Source organism: Bombus fervidus, chromosome 16 (assembly GCF_041682495.2).
Source record: "Bombus fervidus isolate BK054 chromosome 16, iyBomFerv1, whole genome shotgun sequence".
NCBI lineage: Eukaryota > Metazoa > Arthropoda > Insecta > Hymenoptera > Apidae > Bombus > Bombus fervidus.
In genome coordinates, this window is record NC_091532.1 from 4,946,829 (window position 1) to 4,969,214 (window position 22,386).

Below are 22,386 nucleotides of genomic sequence, written 5' to 3' on the forward strand. Positions count from 1 at the left end.
GGTAGAGATTCTTTTCTTTTTTTTTCGAAAAATATGAAGAACCACACGTACCGATCCATGTAGATCACGTGGCGATTTCCTCTGTCACTCGCGAGATACTTGCTACGGAACTGCGAAGCGAAAGAACGACGAGCGTTCGCGTGATCACTGGTCATCGCTTATTTATGTCACTGCGTATCAAGAAACTTAGCCGCTCACTCGATTAATCGAAACAGGGGTTTACATTGAGCGCAGGGGGAAGCATAACGACACACTTTTCTCTATCCACGATGCAACTGTGCGAATGATGTAACCGCCACATCCAAAATAAAACTTTCGATGGTTATAGGTCACAGTGATTAATCGTCATCATCGTTATTATTATTATTATTATTTCATAAGACAAGCGTAACAACGACGATACAAGCTCGATTATTATTTTTCACTTGGATTTCATTTTTCCATTACTTCTATTACCATTACTTTTTTCCAATCTTAACACGCTCGCTTCGTCCGTGAACACACTTTATCGTTAACAAAGATAAACCATCGACGTAGAATTAATATGGAATTAATATGCCCGTGGATTTCCCCGCAAGTTCTCTTCGCACTTGCCGCGAAGGAACGAACACAACGTTCGCGCTACGTGGTCAGAGTTAATTTAACCGAACCACCGATTATCAAACAAACGAACGTCGATCGATGCGTCACTAGTCCTCGCAATTCCGTCCAGTTTCTATCCTTCCATTCGCATCCGGTATTCTCCGCACGTCCTCCTTAATCGGCCGCGCCGATCGCTTCGCCAATTTGCGAAAGCCGGTCAAAGCCGCCCGGACGACGTCCAGGCGACCAAAAAGGATCGTAGCAAGATTCGTAGCGAGCGAACCGATTAAACTCACAGTCCCCGACGATCCAATTATACACTGGAAGAGACCCCGCGAGATCTTCCAATTTTCAGCCACCTCTCGCGAATCTTTCCGATCCTCGAGATGCACCTAGCGACGAGCAACGACTATATTCCCTTCGATCCAATCGTAAAATTATCCTGTTCCCTTTTTAAATCCTTCCTTCTTTTTATATTCCCCGCGATTTTACTTTCGACGAAGAGAGTCTTTCTTTTTTGGCCAACAGCCGAATGATCGATGAAACTTTGCCGTTCGTCGGACGGTTGCCGTCTCGTGGACGAAACGAAACGAGTGGACGAACGAAAACTGTTGTCAGTGCCGGCCTCTGCGCGGTACCACGACGGAGAGCTGACCTGGGTGTCCGTTGGCATCATCATTGGCCGGCTAATGGGCGGTTTCCGTCTCAGGGGATCATGGGATACGCAACGACGGCAATGGCAACGAGGTGGACAACCACGTCATCGGAGATCTCGCGATACTCCTGGGCGTGGAAGCCAAACGGCTTACCGATGCTCCATTCGGTTTTCCACGCTACACCGTCGGTCGACGAACGTTTCGGCACCGGTGCACCGTTCGCGCTGATAATCTTCGTTCAATGCGTCGATTTGTGAGCTTTCGGTAAACGCGTGTGTATGTATGTTTGCGTGTAAACGTGGCTGTCTATGCATGTACGTGCGCCGAAGATGTCGAGAATAGATTTCGCGTAAATGTATATCCGCGCGAAGCGACGTTCGTTTGTCGAAATCGAATAAAAAATTCTACGAGGATTAGATCGATCTTCTTTGACTTGTTAATTCTGTGTGGCATTGACGTGACACGTAGATGGACAGATGGTGCACGTCCGTGTATTTATGGAACACCGAGACGGTTAGATTTAATAGCGTTACGTGACGCGAAAATATTAGGCTGTCCCAAAAGTTTTATTTTATAAGGTTTCTTTTAATAAGGTTTCCTTTGATAAGTTTCGTTTTGTAAGGAAATAGTAGACATATAACGGTCCTTCTTTCATATTATTTTACTGATTTATCGTTCTATGGGAACAAAATGGGTCATAAAGAATTCAATGAAATGAAATAAAACGGTAAATGTTTTCATATCGCTCTGTGATACCATGATACGTTTTTTCATAAATGTTAATATTAAACGTTAATATTAAAATATTAAACGTGCAAGTTAATGTACACGTATTTCTCTGACCTATTACGTACTCTATGAATCGCCTGTACATGTACAGGGTGTCTTGCGTAACGCGATCAGCCGACTAGAGGCTGATCGTATGCACAGCAATACGAAAATGTAGAATAAGATCTGCTCGACCGAGACTTCGTTTTCGAGAAAATCCAGTTGGAAAGTTTATCGCGTATGCTTGAACGTGGCTAATTCCGAACCGGAGAGGAGCAAACTATGGACCAAAGGTTATCGTATATGTCGTATATGAAAATAAGCGGAAAATGTATGGTACAAGTTTTTCGCGAGATCCGTTCCCGAGAAAAATAACTTTGAAAATTTATCATTCGCCTGCACTAAATTCTTCAAATTCTATTCTCTTGGTCGTGTAAAGCTTTAAACGGAAAAATTTGATTCCACATTTTTGACTCATCCTCGGGTGTGCAATGATCTTTCGCCGATTATTTGCTCGTACGCGATCGACGCTCAGTTTAAGTTTAAATAGGCTTGGCGAATCATTACGATTCCTCGAAACTAGAATTTCTCGAAAAAAAAAAAAAAACGAGGTCTCGGTGGGAAGAATTTTATTCGACATTTTCAACTAATTTTGTCATGAAAAATCACCCGATGGCCTGTTGACAACACTATGCGAGATACCAACGAATGCAAATGTAAAACTTACGAAAAAGCACGAGGAAAATTTGAAACGCGGACTATCGATCCAGTTACTTTACCTTTGAGAATAAATGTCCGACTCCTATCTTGAAGAAAGTTTTGCAAGATCGTATAAAATATATTCCCGCGAGAAATGGAATCAAGACAGTGAAGAATTCAATAAGAAATAGCGGTCACGAAAATACGTGTAAGATAACGTTAGAGCGACGTGAATTTTCAAGCTATCTGTTTAAATTGCTTTTCTGTAAACGTTCGAATATTTCACGAATATTAAATATTATTTATGGTTATCTTCCCGTTAGTTACGAACATTCGTTCGAACGTCTTACGTGCGTTAAAACATTCTACGAGGCTATCTTTTCGTTAGTTAGAGCGGCGCACGCGATTGTCGTTTCAACGCCATATATTCGTATTAAACAAATACGTACGGGAATAATTTAAATGCTGACGTGAGATTAAAGGTTGTTGAGGGTAATCTGACATTTCGCAGTGTCGCACGCAATATCTGCTCGCAATATGTTTGCCTGCGCCAACGTCAACGACCGAATTCTTTTATTTCCAAAGCGTTTCCATTATTCGTGGTGTTTTCGTTAGGAGAAAAAAAAAAAGCGTAGGAAAACGAATGTAAAAAGGGGAGAATATAGGAGGAATAAAAGGCTGCGAAACAAGGTGGAATAAAAGGCGGGAATATAGGTATTATACACGAGTATTGGACGATAAAGAAAACTAAAGGCAGATGCGTTTAAAATTTGGATCAACGTTGAAAGCTTTCCAGCGTGCTGCAAGTTGCAATATCGAGATGATATTCAGTTATGGCATACAGTTTTAACAACGAGATATATTATTGAACTTTACTATACGTTGCCACGGATTAGGAAATGGAATTGTCATGAATTATATTGTTAACGAATTACGTTAAATTGTATTCGGCCATAATGGCCGAATAAAATACCAAACAGCGAAATATTGCATAGTACTGCTAATGAAGAAGGAGAAATATGAAATTCTAATAGGTAATAAATTATGCACAACGAGCGGCTGTTAATTCGATAATGATAATACCGACGATACTATAAAATTACTAGAATAAGCGGAATATTAAAAAAGAAGCGAAATATTGCACACGCTCGTGGTTCGAATTCTGCTCTCGATCGACCTCGATCCTCCCGCAAATACGATTACCGTAAAATGTATTCGCCGTAACGATAGAAGCGACTTATCTCTTCTTTATTTCCAATTACTGTTCGACAGTTTCTAACGGGCGAGCGCATTCGTAGAAATCTTAAAGGCGAAATCTCGGTTTAATTGATATTAAAAGCGGCAACGATAACGGGAACAAACGCGCGGAAGAAAAGTTGAAGTAGAGCGCGGCGATGGAGGAAAGGGCCGTTGAATTTTATTCGTCAGTTTATCAGAGTCCGCAAATTTACCGCGTCCAGCTAATTTTCGTCACGAAAACTCTCTCGACCCGCCGGCTTCTGTCGCGTCATTCTTTCTTTTTTTCCCCTGCTTTACATAAAATAACCGCTTTGAAACTACCCGCGGCGCACGGTAACGAACGCAAGAAAAGGGACGAGGAGAGAGAGAGAGAGAAAAAAAAGAGGAAGCAGAGTAGAAGGAAATGAGAGAAAAAGAGGAAGGAGAACGAAGCCGGTTAACGGCACAAAGGCGAGTTTCCATGGAGCAGGGTGAGAATGGAGAACCACACCTTACCTTCTGCCAGCCTGTGCCAGCGACCCTGCCCTTCTTATCGTAATTGCGACTCGCGGTGATCGATCGTTCGTCTTCGCGGCGCATTATCATGCGCGTCGGCTTGCTTCCATCGGAGAAATTCTCCTGGTCGTCGGAGATTCTACCGCGCTAATTGAATTTACAGAGGGAGGTCGGACTGTCGTGTCGAGTGGAAAATTCAATTCGACGCTAAAGGTGCTTTTATCCTTCCCTCGACTTCCATTCGAACGCACTTACCGGCCGATCGACCGACCACGATCGAGGTGAATCCCATTTTGGTCGTCGCTACCGGTTCACAGGGAATCAAGAAAGAAACGAGAAGAAGATAAAGGACGGTGATTCGTTCTGGATCTCGGGAACGACGGGCTCGGTTTCGAAACGAGCGACGCCAACGATTCCACGTTCTTCCTCGATGTTCAGCGTCTGCTTGTCGCGTACTACTATTGGGCTGGCAACTAAGTGATTGCGGGTTTTGTCCTTAGGTGGTATTGACAAAGTCCGCAATCACTTAGTTGCCACCCCAATGGAACTTACTTCTTTTTTGCTTCACGGCGTTTCGAAAACCCATTCAGCTGGACAATTCGTGCGACAGTGTCTCGATTGCTGATCGTGATCTCTCGCTGAATCTGATCGACGAAATTAAAGAAACTGTCGCGTACCGGAGGAGGTTCGACGAGGAGGAGGAACGTGAGATTTCTACGGTGGACCGAGACGTTTCGGAAATGGAAAGCTCATGGAAGAGGGAATCGTTGAGAAATATTCCATTTGGAGGAAGAGGGAAAGCCGAGGGTGAAACTCGAAAGATGGCTAGCGCGGATATGGTTGAGAGGACATGAACTACGTTCGTCTACGAAAGACATTGAACTTCTGTTTCGAAACGACCGATAAAACGATAGGATCTGTTTAATAATGAGCAAGGAACGATTTTATGTCCGACTTGTCGATAAAACGTTACCATTGACGCGTTTGCATAATTATTCGATAAATTCGACGAAAATAATTCACGGTAACATTCAGATGCGATATAATTCAGTCGTATTGAAATTTTCTTGGAGATTTCAACGAAACGTCTTTGTCGAACTTCTCGTCCGCCTTGGAACTATAATAATCTTTATGCTACATAAACTTCCGTGCAAGTTCCACCGCGGAGAATACGCGTTTGTTAGAGTATGTTAAACTCGGCGACCCAATTGCGAACTATCTCCGACCAGGCAACGCACCGACTCCGTCTTATGGCAAATTACGCTAACGTAAATTTAGTCTGGCTCGGCTCTGTCAGTCGTTAAAACCTTTAAGGATGTTCCTGTGGTACAATTAGGTAACGAGCCCTTTTCGACCACCAGAATAGTTGACACCTTCTTGGATTATCCCAAAATTTGCGTCGGAACATGTTTGTCAAATCTTACGATGCTCTTGTACGTAATCGCAAAGCTGACCGTATCTTCTTGTTCTCAATATCTTGTCCGAACTGAATCCAGCGGAAACTCCGCATCGTTTTTCTAAATTTGTACATTTTCGAACTTTCCGATTTTCAAGCTTGCAAATTTTTCAACGTTCGAGTATTCGAATAATCAAACTGTCGGGCCTTGTATCTTTTAACGATATTTGTCAAGCAACTACTATCCTCTTATGATAATATGAAAGAATCTTGCGCGCAAACGGATTGCGACGAGGGTTTCCAATAGCGGCCATTATTTTACACAAGATTTAACGAGTACTTCGCGATTTCAATCTCGCTCAACTGCGATCTTAACTCCGCGTAAATTCCGGTAATTTAACAAGTGGAGCGAGCGCTCAGTCAATGGTAAATCGAAACGTCTCGGGGAACCATTTCTCAGAGACGCGGTGAATAATTTCGTTCACGAGGAACAGTCGATTAATACAAGCATTTAACGCTAACATTATCGGGTCCGGTCAAATGGCTGGCTTCAAAATTGAATTTCAAGTTCATCGTTATTTCTTTCGTTCGTCTAACATTATGTTGATTCTACGTACATTTTGAATAAATTTAATTTTCAATTTTTATTGGGAGCCATTCTTTTCTTTTGTAACTGTTTTAAGTTATTGCCAGATTATGGTTTCATATATATATATATACGTTTACGAGATACTCGAAGGCGCGTGAAATGCAGAGAATTTAGGTAACACGGGGAAACCATAGAAAGCGTCGAAACTGTAGAAACCAGTGTAATATTTCGCCAAGTAAAACAACAAAATTGTCTACCTAGGTTCCATTTTCCTTGTTACATTTGTACAAAAATATGAATTTGCATAATTATCCGCAGTTTAATTATCGTAAGTGGGCACGCTTCTACAAATGAAGACTTCTCGCGGTTCTTTTTTATACATAAACGTAGGTATACGTTCTCCGTTACGTGGTCTGTATAATATTCTTAGCTGCTGCTGTTTTTTTTTTTTTTAATTCTTGTCCGAAGAAACGTTGATCGAGTTATTAAAAATTCCAACATGTTTATTCGTTGCACTCGTTTTGATTCGAGAATGGACAAGAGAAGGCACGTGCAGCGTTTCTTCGAGCTGCGGAAAATTACGATAGCTCTTGAAACTGGAAAATATTCTATCAGGATAAGTGTGTTATAGTTGTAATTCGATCGAAAATTTCCCGATGAAAATGTAGATAGTGCGGGACTGTTAAACCGGAAAGTTAGACCGCTCGATCATCGAAATTGTTCATATTTACGAGGGTTCAACGATATCCGTTTATTTTGTAATTACGCGGTCGGTATAATTACCTTGATCATGCTAGTTGTTAATATCACAGGGACAAACGACCCGACCAACTAATTTCATAGAGTATTACCGTTGCAATTGCGATACTCGTGGAATTACGAATACGTCCAATCTAAACCTTCTCGATCAACGTTCCACTTATCAACAGATTCCTCAAACATCATAAACGCGATGTCGATACGATGCAACATCTTCAACTTGCGGAAACCGTGGATAAAGTTAAATTTTAAGAGAAAGTTGCACGTACGTTCAAACATGAAATATAAATGTTTTTGGGCTTCTTCTTTTGACAATTATTTTCAAAATTCTTTGAACAATTATAAATTTTACGTGTCGTTTTTATTTATCGTGTTTATCTCCTTTGAAAAAGTACATTTCTCCAAGTCTCCATTCAGCATTCAAATTATTCAGGCGCATAGAAACGAAAGGCAAATCAACTTTCACCAGACCACCATGCTTTTCAGTTTGTAAATTTTCAAATTGAAAATACCTCGAAACTTTCTCTTTGCTCGGTAAGTAACTTCGAGTAAAATGAATAATTAAGAATGTTTAATATTTCTCGAACCTAACACCGAATACTGAATATTTTACCAATCCTATTAGCTATTAATTGGTAATATGACGTATATCGATAGCAAGATTAATATTGCTGGTTCATTAATGGCACGATAATATTTTATGAACATAGTAATGAAGCTGTCTATCGTTTTAACCGTTTTGACAGTTTTCATCTAAGACATTTGTCGTTTAATGAGAAATACCGATTCGTTTAATGAAAAATTACGATTAGACTGCCGGTAGCTATGGAAATTCGCGAGAGGCGCAATTTCAAAAATGGAATTTCAGCACAGCATTGTTTTATCTACGAAATGCTACAACAGACACTACGCTTCCGACATGCGTCTACTTTTCTCACATGTACGCGTTCTATGCGTTTTTACGCTCTCAAACTTCTCGTAAACGCGTCAAAGGTCGACTTATAATTTCCATTTCCAGATTTCATTCAAACCTGATCGAAATGATCGCGATAGTCAAGCTGCGTAACAGTGTTAATTTTCAAAGTGTATCGCGTAACGAACATTTTTCTCTATCGTATCTGTAAAAAGCGTCTACGAACGTTCGAATATTTTCGTTGGCCTGTGTGCTTTTTACTAGTTTCGTCGCATCAAGAATTTCGGTTTCCTAATTAGATTCTGCCACAGGTAAGAGTCAACGATCGGAGCAAGGTTCGCCTTAAAAATAGTCAGCGCCTGGCGAAACGTGGAAACGTAACGAAGTTTCTGCATCGTTGGATGCAATATTTAGCGAAATCGGCGAATGCTACCAACGGAAAAATCTTTTCGCGAAGGCATGAATACTTCAGTCGCATCGACCCGCGTCGAAGATTCCAAGTTGCGTCGGAACGAGCACGAAAAGAAGAAGAAGCAAAGTCAGAGAAAATCGGATAGAAGGAGCAGACGAAGAAACGAGAACGTCGATTCGTTAGAAGACGAATTTCGAGTGCGAAGTTTCCAGATTCTTGCTTAGAAACTCGTTTGACTTGGTTTGAGCGTGAACGTGTAACGTTTGTCGATTAAAACTGTTAATATGTATTTTATATTACAAGAATCTCATATCTTGAATTCGACACGCTGAAAGATATCGTTTCGACAACGAGAGAGCGAGGCTTTCGTCCCTTTCTTCGGATCAATTCGCTCGTGCTCTTTGCGTTTTAGCAGTTTCTTAAAGACGGTTTATCAATTTTTCACGAGGAACTTTCTTGGAAGAGACTTGAACGCGATTTCTTTGCTCGGTGTAAATCTTTCAAGTTGCTTCTGAAAAATTATTCTCTCGAATTCAAGTACCTACTCGTTCAAAGATTCTTTTTTGAAGTCTTCGCGAACGAAGCGGTAAACCGTCGCCTGTTCAAGTTTCGTCGATCGTTCGATTCACCAAGCCACGAAACAGCACCTAAAGCTCACGCAAACGTTCCCACAGCCTCGTCAATTTTACCCTCCGGTTAAACTTTCATTAGTTCGTTTCTAAATAGCGAATCCATCGATCACATCGTCGTTCTACATTTTCATACCGGTTTGATGCAGATTTGGCGTCAATGATGTTTTACGAATCGCGATTCGCTTGGTCGACGTTGACACGTTACACTGGCTCATTATCTCGTTGTGGTTTGCGGCCCGTTTATTATCTCGTTACCAATCGGTCGCTTAAGTTCCATGTAAACTACGATAAAGTTTGGATGTTGGTCGTTTGCCGGCGAGCTCGTGGAACGACCACTTAATACGGAAAACTTGCAGCCTCTAATCAGGCTAAAGTATTTCCAAGCTAAATATTGCACGAAATCGCTGTTTAATTGAATCAACGAGTTTCGGTGCGAGCAGCGAGGTGAATATAAAGCGAAACGACGAGTATGCTCTGAGAAGCATACAGCCTGAATTGTCGCGTATTTTTCGAGCGATTGGAAAAATTCAAAAGGTCGGTGGGAAAGTTCGTTCCGATTTACATTTCCATTCGATATACCTTTTACCGAGTTACATAGGTGCCATTTTGTTCCACGATCTTTCTCCATCATTCACGCCACTCGAATATTCCATCGTTGCAGAACCTCTCAGGTTTTTCGGCGAAAACTTTCTGATACGATTTTTTACCAAATTCCTTAAAAATTGGAACGAACTTTCCCAGCTAGCAGTATAGTTAGATATATCAAACGTACTGATAATGGTATCGTATTATGCAAACGCAAACACACATTTGTAACAATTTCTTTATGCCGTCCATTGCTCGTTTTATTGTTTCATTCGACAGTAGTTAACATTTTTCGTAAGATACCGCACGAAATATCTAAATTTCGAATTCGCGTCTTTCGTCCGCGACGTGTTAACGATCCGACGTCGTGGCAGAAACGAGAGAGTGAGAGGGAGAGAGAGTGAGAGAGACGACAGAAACGAATTTCATCAAATTTCTCGCGTGCCTGTGAGTTGGCGTTTTAATTTGTAGCAAATTCCAATCGATGAAATAGATTCCGGTTAGTGGGGACCAATTTTTCTCGATAACTCGTTTCTACGTTCGTCAAACTCTCCGCGATTTTAATTAGAGCTTTGACTCTGCAGTTTTATAATATTTTAATCGCTTTAAAAGTAGCAGTTATGCTTCGTGGTAAACACAATGAAATATACAGCTCTCCTCTAAATAACGAACAAGCAAACGGACCATTTTTTCCACTGTCCGACGGCATCGTATTAGGTTGTCCGAAGAGTGTCTTTCTTTTACAGACACGTCTTTTACAACGACGCATCTTTATACAAAGACGAAACCTAATCTGTCGAACGTTGTGATCTTCATTTTGATAGAACAAAATGGATCATACGTAATTCGATAAAATAATATAAAACGGAAAATGTTGTGCATCCATTATTTTCTTATAAAACGAAAGAAACTTTCCAGACGACCTAATACCTTCGACCATCGAAATATAATCATGCGGTAACGATCTTATCCGGCGAATATTAATTAATTACTCTGTCATGTGTCTCTCTTTAGCCGAAAGGGAAAGGAATCTGACTTGGAAATAAATTTCCTCGGGTCTCTCACGTCGCAGAGGTTCTTTCAGAGGTTTAATCCGCGGCTTTTCAACCGTTCGAGACGTAAGTAGCAGGGGGCGAAATTTAATTTCAGGGAAACAGTCTCGAAGAGGCCCCCACATCTTCGGTTTTAATTGGTCACCGAGAGGCATCGATCGATGGAAAACGTGACGATAATGTTAATCGATGAATCGTCGCGCGTCTCCAACGACTCGAACGTATGGCAGCATCGAGACATTTGCATCGATCTTTTATTCATGCGAGTTTCGTTCGAAGGAACACGCGATCAAGCCGAATTATTCCTAGATTCGTCCATTCTTTTTCCAATTTTATGCTCGTTCGCTGTGGCTTCGCCGACAACAAAGAAAGTCCGACTTTATGGTAGTTCTAGGTATTATAAATCCTGATCTCGATCAAGATAAATATTATTAATAGTACGAATAGTAGAAATACTTCGGGTACAAGTTATTATCGGAGAAATAGTTTGAATAAATACTATTACGTTAATACGCGTGCATGTACATGTATAGTTTATTTTCCAGCGAAGCATCAGGTCCTCTACCATTAAATTTCGTCGTATCGTCGATCATGAAACGCGTTAAAGAAAAAAGACGTTTGTAGATCGCGTATGCTCGATATTGAAGAGATTTATAGCTGGAAAAATACCGAAACCTCGCTGTTTTAAGACTAGAACTACCACACCGATCAAATCGACCTGGTTTACAATTTTATTTTCAAATTCCTACTTCGTGTTATATTTTTTTCCGCAATGATGTAATGACTTTCGCAACGAATAAAATAACTAAAAGAATAATATAACGAATTTTATTTTGTTTTTTATGTATTCAAACTGAAAGTAATTTCGTATCGAGGCTACTTATACTAATACCAGTAAAAATAACTGGTATTTATCAAAGTATAAAAGGGTGCTGCGATCTGTTCATCGAACCCCAATTAACCAGTTTCCTCGTTTTCTACAACTTGCCACACGTTTTTCAAATTTTTACCGCGTATCATTTGATATAACGATATCAGTTATCAGGAAAATTCCGAATCCATCGCTAGAACGCTAGATGCTAACACTAGAAATTCCACAGCAGCCAAAATGATTGTTTCTACAATTTTATAAACGTTCCAACCCTCGTTTAGGGATGATGGTCGCAGATGGATTAATTATACGAAAAATGTACTACATAACATGGAATTGTTTCTGTAAGAAAGTAATAAATCAATAAATATAAAAATATTATATTTTTACTGGTTTTGGTGGAAATAGCTTCGTGTTAACTATGGGTAGTTTTAGTGTTAATATTTGTGCGCTCCTGGATTTGGAAAAGGCGCCTTTTCGAAAGATTAGAAGCACCTCTTATCTCGTCTGTCTGAATTGTTTTATAAATTTTTATAAATTGCCAATGCTCGCGATTTACGTGAAAGTACGCAAGTATCTTTGTAAAATGCGAAAACGGAAAGAATTACTCGTAATCGTACCATTTTATACAGTTGCATAGGCATCCATAAATTCCATAATACGTCTGCTGTTGATGAATCTCATGCATCGTATCACGTTAATACCAGTCGCTAGATTTGCATAAATTGCAATAACCTATATTTCAACTTACCTTATTAAGTTATTAATCTCGCGCTACCAGCGAACGTAAGATGTGCGCGAGTTAACGATATGGCAGCGTTTAAGTAACGTGATTGCCATCCGACCGTCTTGTTAACTCTGATCTGTTCAAATTACTTTTTGGATATTCCTAGCTATTTTTATCGCGTTCAGATTGTAAGAGGTGCATCGAAGAAAGGAACACGGCGATAAATATAAAACGTTTCGTTGTAAATCACGTATTTCCACGATGGAAACTAGTTCACGAGTAGAGAACGATTGATCGATACTTTTTCAACGTGGAAATAAAAGTTGGCCGAACGTTACTTTATCATTTTACATCGACTCGCATTCGCTTTGAAGTCGCAGACAACGTAACAACTTCCGAGAATGTAGTCGACATTTCTTCGGTTAAAAGAAGAATTAAAGTCATTTCAACGTGTCGCTTTTCATATTCGCTTGCGAGCTAAGAACACAAAGTTTCAACGGCGATGGAAAATCGAGACGTAACGCCTGTGACGCGTCGCTGCAGAAATAATCGAGAATTCAAATGGAACTACAATAAAGGTCTGTACACGCGATTGTACACGTTCGTTTGTTTAAAATCATCATTCCTATAATTTCCTATTTTCAATCTATTCCCGGAAAATGAAATCTGAACGTAATTAACATCGCTGCAAATACGTAGACTCTCACGGTTTCGCTGAAAATTAAATCGAGCAAACGGATCAATTTTTCATTCGATAGAAATTCCACGACGATTCATTTCTCGAAACTGACGTTCCTTCCGTGAACATATTCGATTATTTAAAATTGGACTTTCTTCATTCTCCTTCCTGTAAAATTATACCACACCGCGCGACTATTCTTATCTCGAAATTGTTTGACGTCAGAATTTTAACGCGGGCTTTTCAAAATTTCATCGGTCCGAAGATATTACGATCGTACGTTCGCTACGTTCGCGTGTAAAATTGATTTCGCCAGTCTTGTGCTTCCAAACGTACTCGAAATAATCTTAGAAAGGAAGTTTCAACGTCTATCGGATACGAATGAAACGTAAGCTTCTTACGAATAGACACGTAACAGGTTCAAAAGGAGGAATTTTGTTGGGAAACGAAACGACAGCCGGAAAATAACAACGAAGGGAAAGCTAGGCTGCGGAAAATGCACATGGGAAATATCGTGACGCTGCGGCGTCGTCCCGTCTCGTGTATTTTCGTCGGGCTGCCGTAGCTTCCCGTTCTAATTACAATGGCTTGCCTCTAAATTAACGCTTGCATTGTTTATACGCGATCGAATAAACAATGCAACTTGCGCGATGCAATCTCAACAGAGACTCGCTCTACACTGGTTTCGTTCTACGACAGCGGCTGTTTTTTAATCCAGCCGCGAGAAATTGATTCTCAGATTTGTTTCAACGAAGGCAAAAATATCCCACTTTCCTTTTTTCATTTTTCGCCACTGCTGTCGAAAGTAAGAATTTTCGGACTTTTCAACTTTTCGATCTTTGAATCTTTAATCTCCGGATTTTCATGCTTTTAAACTTTCAAACTCTCCAACTTTCAAACCTGTGAATTTTAATACCCTCGATTTATCGTTTCGCTTTTCGAAGATTCGAGGTTTTAAACCTCTGAATTTTTCATCCCTCGGATCTCCAAATAATCGAAATCCTCAATTTTATTTAAATTGCCAATTTTCCAATGTCCCAGAATCCTTACTTCTCACGATCAAACATTAATATAACGCTACATATACGGTAGAATTCGTCGCTAACGCTCTAATTACTCTAACAGTACACGCGAATTATCATTCTCAAATAGAAACGAGATTCAACGACTGAAGTACCGGCAATTTCTTTATCTGGATGTGTATTTCATTTCCGACATCCATAAAAAGCGACATGTTGGAGGAATTGTTTCGCTTTGGGGATTTCCAATAAGAGGCAAGGGACATTTTCCTTCCCTTATCGATTTTTACAGCTATTCGTACCGCTGGAATTTACGATTTTCATCTGGTGGAAGGATATTTTTGATGTCATGAAAAGATAAGCAAGGTAGAAGGTAGCAGCCGGGAGACTCGAATCTGCGGCTTGTTTCTCCATCTATGCGTTATTCATCGAGCTTATTAAGGAAGTTATTCGTAACGTATTCGATCCTGTGTGTGTGCGTTCTGGAAATTGTACTTTTCGAGTTCGTGCTACTGTCCTAACGTAACGTATTATAACGTTACGTTATTTTACCCGGCAACTCCATGAACCGCAAGATTCGAAACGCGTGATTCCTGTTCCAAAGTTGAAGATTTCCAAACGACACGCGTGTCCAGACTTATGCCGAAGGTGGAGAATTGAAACGATATTTGTAATGGTCAGAAACGCGGTTAATAATAGCGATACTAGTGGTACGGTGGTAGCGATTAATAGTAATTAAATAATAGTAGCAACAAGGTAGCTGGATAGAAAGTTGGTTGCGATTTTCGTAGCGAAATGGGTCCGAGCTTGACGAATCGCTATGAACCTCGAGTTAATTTGTCCAATTTGGTATCGTCGAACGGTGAACAGTCAACCGCAGAGCGTAAAACGAACAAGTTCGAACGTGGTTCACCAAGACGATGCAAGACCACGCGTGTCGATCGTCACGCGACAAAGATTGGCGCAACTTGAATGGGATGTTCCAGCCCATCTACCATGTTCCTTCGATCTTGCACGCTCAGACTATCGCTTATTCCGCTCGTTACAAAACTACCTCGACGATAAGAACTTGTCCCCTTTGGGAGACTGGAAACGCGAGTTTCGAACGTTTCTTTTCCTCAGAAGACTAAGCAATTGTACGCCGATGGAATAACCAAGTTACCACGAAGATGGCGAAATATCATCGAAAGGAAAGGCGCATGCATTGATCGGAAACAATACGCGTAAAGGAGAGAAAACGCGTGCTTCGATTTGGCCGTAAAAACGGAACGAGCTTTGTTCGAGCTTCAGTCGGAATTTCTAAATCGAAGAAACGTTATCTGCAGTTAATCAATTGGTCAAGCAATCGCATTTATATTTTTATATCACGCTTCTCTGTGTTAACCGATATTAACGATTCGTTTTCCGCTCGTTCATACGGTTTTATTCCCATTTCGTTGCTCTATTTTACGAGATTAAACCGTACGCTGAAGCGCGCTTCGGATCGTCGATAATTTCCTCGAGTATTTTCTTTTTGAAAATGAAATCGAGCAAACGTGGGACGTTCCGCCGAAGAATATTTCAATTTCTTCTACGCGTGGCAGGCGTTCGTTTCGCGTGAAATAGGTTCGCTGGTGACAATAACAGTGTCTCATCTTAAGTACAATACGAACGCGTGTTGTTTTGCCGTGGATTTCATAGTTTTTTATTAGCCAACCGTAAACTTCAAAATTCCTTGATACGAGCCGATCTACCTGGGCCGAATGTCGTCATAAAAACTCTCCGGGGAGCTTTCTCGTACAGCCCTGAAGCGTTGTCGTACGGAGTATCGTTTCATCAGCTCGCCAAATACAAGCTTCGCGGTGGTCGATTTAGCGAAACGTCTATAAATCGTATAAAACAATTTAACGATCGAGCGTTTAGATCTTCCAGGCTGGAAGATTAAATGCGTCGTTGGTTTTCTGTTAAAAAAAAAAAAGAAAAAAGAAAAGAAAAATGTCAGTCTGCGAGGCAGCTTTTCGAACAATCAGCTTCGGATCTTTGTTATTACCGCAGCGTCGGAAATAGAAAAATTTACATCGACTATCTAAATAATAGAAAGCTTGTCAAAGGTGAAAAGCTTGTGAAAAAATCCTGATTGATTCGACGACGATTTTACAGAATCGATGTGAAGCGCTAAGCTATTATATATAAACGAAGCGACTTTTACTACCTTTCGCGATTGATCGCAGTTAAATAATTAAATTCGCCATTTGCCACGCTCGTTGCTCGAACGTTTATCGAGAAGCCAACGAACAGAATATTTTTGTTTCGCACGATGTCAGGAAATTAGCAAGAGAAATAAGCGGAGAAACGTTGAACGGTAATTTGCGAAAGAAGTTAACGTTGTATCTACAGTTGCCGGCTCCTTTGACTTCGAGAACAGTGTACGTGTTATGTCACCGGTGGAGAATACTCTAATTAGAGGGGTTGTAAAACCGGCAAGCCCGTTTACGTTATTTTCCTGAAAGTCGACGAGAACGACGAAACGACACGGTAGACAGAAGATCGTAGAAGAACAGTTCGAAGAAAATGAAGCGCGTACGAACCGATACAATTTGCCGCAGCGACGCCGTGAAATTGCGTTTGTATATTTGATTTTCACTCGTATTCCTTTCGAACGCTCGTTACAATACGCGAATAACGTTATTAATATTTAAATCGGATTGATTCACGTTGAAATCCTCGCACACCTTTAGAAATCCAGTATCGACGACCGATTTAATGGCTTGTTTGTATGATTTCGCGATAAATCTTCCTTGGAGCAAACAGTTCGATGCGCTGCGTTTGCCAGCTGAAAATAAATTTCCCCGGTGAAATGTGATCCACCATGGTATTTGCCGTGGTCGGTGGTTATATTTCACCGGAGAATGTTGCGCCCTTATTATGCAAGATCTTTATTATGAGAGAATTTGCATTTATATTGTCAATTAGTTCGCGAAACCTACCTGTATCCGAGTGTACGCGTCGGTGTCTGAGCGCGTACGTTCAAGTGAATTCGTCCGAACAGGTGCGGTGTCGGTTGTAAATTATTCTATGCAATAGCTGTCGTAGATTTCGAAATATACAAAAACTTAGGACGATTTTATCGGTAAGCTATCGGTGCAATGTGCTCGAAACTTGTAACTACGAATATAGTTCCATGTCTTAGCACTTTGAACAGGCTCGGCTCTTAGCAGAGCCGACGTTGGTCTTTAAAATCCTCGATCGGTTTCGTTGAAATCCAGAATGTCTAGAAATTCTGTCCAGAAATTCTTCAACTTTTCAAATCATAAGAAAGAGCTCGTCAGAAGGAGGCAGCCTCTTAATGTCGCCCCATATCGACACTTTATCTTTGCTAACTTGGATCGTGTCGAGAGACTTTGACTCAACAGCGAACGCCATTAGCGAAATCGCCGATATTTTTCTGAATTCTATAAGCTTCCTTAAAGCTTATGTATAATGTATGATGTATAAATCTTAAATAAAAAATTGGAATTAGTGCTCGCTATTTTAGATACCAAAGGATCCACGATCGTAACGATAAACAAACGATGGATAAATAAATGAGACAAGATTGGAAAATATTTCCAGTTCGAGTTTAGACGACACGCAGATGTTTTACTTAAAAGTTGGTCAAATTCGAGAACCTTCTTAGATGATTGTTACAGAGAAAAACTCATGCTACATCCATGTTAGATCGTCGAATAACTAGTTAATTAAACCGAATAAAGGACGCAAGGATGACAGAAAGAAAAACTAAAAGTCTTTAATCTGGATGGGACGTTTTAATTAAGAAGAGCGGTACCATCTTCCACTGATAACATCATCAGCATAAAATCGGCCGAAAAACTGAAACCTGAGAAACGAGGGAATCTAGAAAAGAGGAAAAGAAGGTAAACTGGAAAACCTAAACAAGAAATTCCATCGCTGTCGCTGTGCACGCAGCGTTCCCATTCACCGCACACGCTGGGTAATTCCTATGGCGGGACAGGATCCTCTTTGCAGCTCATTCCGTTCACGTAACGTCGGCATCATATTTCCGATCAAAATCCATCACGAGCGAGGCTCTTCTTTTTTTATCCGCATCCGGTTGCACGTTCGTCTCGTTTATATGGTGGATTCTCATCGAGATTCGATTCAGTTGGATGCCCGAGAATAGGCTCGAGGGGAAAAAATGCCAATTCGTAGTCCGAGATTCTCATAGGCCGCGCTATCCACGATGGTTTTATTAATCCCGAATCACGTTGATCAAGACACGCGTCGGACCGTGCATTCTCGTGATTACGCAAGTCAAAGAACGTTGTTTGTTCGCGTATTTTCTCTGACGCGTTCATCCGATGCTCTAGTCTATGGAGGAGCTATCCCTTCAAACACGCGCTCGTTTATCAGAGCAGCGCGACTGGTTCGCCCGTTTCATCAACGAGGATTTTCATTTTCGGACCGAGCTGCAACTCCAGACTCGTATGAAAATTGCAAAGAGAGACGCGGTTTAACCGTACTGGTACTTTTCGGATCTGGACGCGAGATCGATTCGCGATCGTGCGAGAGAATCGCGAGAGATTTGAGCGGAAAAATGGTGGTTTATGGTGGCAGCTCGTGCGTGCAGTTCGATTAATTAAAATTTCGTTTTTTTCCCCCTCGGAGACACGCGTTTGATGCGCTCCGCTTGCGGAAATCTAACGGGGCAGTATTTTCCAGACGAGTACGCGCGGAATAACTCTTTAACGCTTTGTTCGTACGTTATTCAGGATATTTCAACTGCGGTCTTTCCATCGTTCTTACGTTACTCGGGATTAAGATGCAGTTCGATGAATTTGAATAAACGAGAACAGACGTGAAATATTCCTTATGAAAAAATAAGAATAAAATACGCGATAAAATTTGCTCATTTAAAGTTTAGACAATCTACGGGATGTCAAAGATAAGTCAAAAATAGAGAATAAAATTTTTTACTTTTTCACGAGGAACCTCGTGCCCGCTAGTTCGTGTTATTCGGCTACACCCTGTATAAGTGGAAAAAGCAGCAAAGGTATGGCGAACGAACGCGGATATGGCGCACGTGCAGATTCGTGCATTCTAACGCAGGAGCAAGTCTATTGATAGCAATTGTGCCACGAGTGGATAACAAGTGTCGGATCATGCGTGCTGATACCGAGGACCTCGAGGTACCTCGAGTCGATATCGGTGACCCCGAGGTCACGACGAGGTTTGTAAAGTTTCTCGGACGTTATCTCGGTTAGTATCTCGACTCTGTGCAACTTGCCTTTCGAACAAGTGACGCATCATTGCCAATGATTTTGTAATTTGAGGCGACGCGTGTATCCATGTAATAACAGTTGGTCGGATGTGACTTCATAGAAACATGTATAAATTAAACGTCAGTGGTAGAAGCGAACAATAATGCACGTGGAATTACTAGATAACAATGACGGATGATATTCTCGATTATTTGTTTTGGTAACGTTCAGTGTGTTTGATGATACGATCGTTATATTATTACGGAATTATTAGGGAGTACTAGGTTTAATGCGATTAATTATTAAATTAACTTGGATATCTGATAATTAATACATTCGAACATTGCGTTTAACCTGCGCTTGCTATCGTCCTAAACGATCGCGATAATTTTCATTTCCTTAATTTTAACGATCGATTTTAATAGCTTGAAAGCAAACGGCAGTGGTATAAGCCGATACGAAGCTACGTGGTCAGACGTGCTATTCCAATTGTTTCGTAGCGATTGCGAGTAGCAAAGGTAGCTTCGAAAATCGTTCTCACAATTTCCTTGTGCTTTCACATATATTTTTATTTCCTAATCGCGAACATCCATAATCCACAATTTATATACACGAACGTATTTTTATTGAGACAAACTTCGAACGCAACTTAAAACAATATATTTGATCCGTCGATAGCGAAAGAAATGGAATAAAATGTTACGACAGAATAAAATCTAGGGATTTATCGAAGTCCCAGTGGCGACGCTCGTTCGATTCGTCAACGTTAATAAAAGAGTTTGCATTCTAATTCGTCAAACTGTGAAACATAAAACTGTTAAAATCGTATAAAAGCCACCATTATCGAGTTTAACTTGAAATACTGAAATTAACGATCCCGAAAATCTTCGATATAAATCGTGACGCCTTTGTGTCGTTTTGCGAATGATTCGACGCGATTAAAAAACGGAACACGAATAACAAAGATTTCCTTTGTCCTCAGGTTACCATAACAAGTTCTTTTTTCTTAAATACTACAACAAGTTCTTTAAACCCCGCTGGGGGTAACCATCCACATGCTATATTTTTATTCTTTAAGCTATAATATTTTGCCAAATGTCCTTCTGGACAAATTGTAAAAATTTAAACAAATAGTCACTAAAAAAAAAAAAAAAAAAAAAATGAGTTCTTTGATACTACAACGAGTATCTCGTCTATTTCTTCATACCATAGTCGTCCTTTACGTTTTTCCTCGTTTAAATTTCCCATTGACCCATAGATTGGCCGTCGATCAATATCAGTCGCGCATTCCCGAAATTTCTCGCATCAAACTTCCTGACACGTCGCAAATCCTTCTCGATGTCCAGGATTCAACAGCATCGAGGATCCTGTAGCTCGCTTTGACGCCGAAAAGTTTCACGACTCCGAATCGTTATTATCGATTTTCATGACTTGCACGACCCAGCATTCGCAACGATTCGCTATCAGCATAGTCACTGAATCCAGTGCCCTAAATGGTCGAACATCACGACGTTGTACGAACCCAAAGAAGATCGCTGTTCGCTTAAACAGTCGCGGAGGTTGTCGAAGTCGGGTTCTACGACCCTTGTTTCATCCCTGAACCGTACGTTACACGCTGGACGTTGCCCATGCTCGAGAAAGCCGTGATTTTTCAAAAGTTTCTCCTCTGGCTGTGTTTCCTTCGTTTTGTTCATGGGTATGAATAAGTAGGTTCATTTGTAAGGATGACTTTGGAGCATGCTCGACCCTGTTTGCGCTTGGAAAATTGTTTGCGTTCTTATTGCCATAAAGTATCGTTAAGCCGGAGAAGCTGGTGAACTTACGAAAAACTTTTTACATTTACGTGTCCCGTTTTTTTTCCCGTTTGTTCCTTTCGAATGCGCGCACCCATATAATTTTGATTGTTATAAAGTTTTCAGGTTTATGAGATTGCATTGCCTTTGTACGATTTATTTTACATGTTTTCCGTATTTCGAGAGAGTCGCTCTTTGATTTCCTAATATCTCGAATTTGGCTTTCAACCTTTGAAGGTATTTGTTTTTTCTACTTTATATTTTTTAAAGGGTTCTTTATGTTGCGATAACAGTGCCACGGTACAAGTGGCGGACATTCGACTTCTCTTCCTGAGAAGCTTCCACAACTTTTTACTTAGACCACTTTTACGGTAGAGAAATCTAGAGCAAAGCCAAAGTAAGATTTAATAACGTACAAAGATCGAGGGAAGAAAGAGGAATAAGCATATTTCTTTACCGCATTGTACTGCCGCTATTGTCCCCTAGAACGCATAGTACGAAAGTTCTTTCGCTTTAAAATCTAACAGAAATTTAGCCTCGTAGACCAGCGAAACGAAAAATGTATACGCAAAGTAAATAAGTCGGGAAAGTTGAAGGATTCTTATTACGAATATATTCCGATTAATTCGCGAACAAAATTCGAAGAACATCGGAGACAAGTTGATATACGTCCGAAGCAAGTTTTTTTTTTAAAAACCAACGGCTGAATTAAATTGATAGAAACTCTGACGAAAAAGTAAAGAAGAATTTTCTCAAGGTAGTCCCGAACGATCTATCAACGACTTATTTTCAGCGACATATTTCGCTCGTTTGCCCGTGTTCCCTTGAATTATGCAACGAACCGTTTCGTTCGTCCAGTTCGTTCGTATCCGTTTCGATTCTTAAACCGAATCACGCGTACCTGTAAATGATCCGCAATGATGGAGCGCGCGTATCGATGAATTGAAAATAATTTTCGTAGAAAATCAAATTATGAACGATTGATCGTACGCGACGCGACATGCGCAAAACAAACAACCCTGCAGTTTGCGCTCGCCGTGTACGCAATTTTTATCAATTTCTCTCCAGCGTATTTCGTTACTTTGCTTCTTTTTTTTTTCATCGCGTCGGTGACCGAACCAGAAAAAGGCAAAAAGTTTCGAATATTTTTTTCCCGCAGTTTGATTCCAGTTTTTCCTCCTTTTCGTGCAGACACGAGTCCCTTTCGCTCGCACGGGTTAGGTAAATATTCGCTGTTTATCAACGAACGTATCGAATCACCGATATCGATCTATCGTGCGTCA

At 40.6% G+C, this 22,386-nt stretch overlaps 1 protein-coding gene across 6 annotated transcripts in view; it reads right to left on the reverse strand.

The window, feature by feature from the left end:
• The window catches only part of LOC139995477 (uncharacterized), a 165,878-nt gene that overhangs the window by 15,610 nt on the left and 127,882 nt on the right, over positions 1-22,386 (reverse strand). The window contains exon 1 of one of the 6 annotated variants that reach the window (XM_072019015.1): positions 52-1,232. The exons of the other annotated variants lie outside the window; for them this stretch is intronic. The gene's annotated coding sequence lies outside the window, so the exon portion shown is untranslated. Of the gene's footprint in view, positions 1-51; positions 1,233-22,386 lie in introns of those variants that run through there. 6 annotated transcript variants of the gene reach the window in all.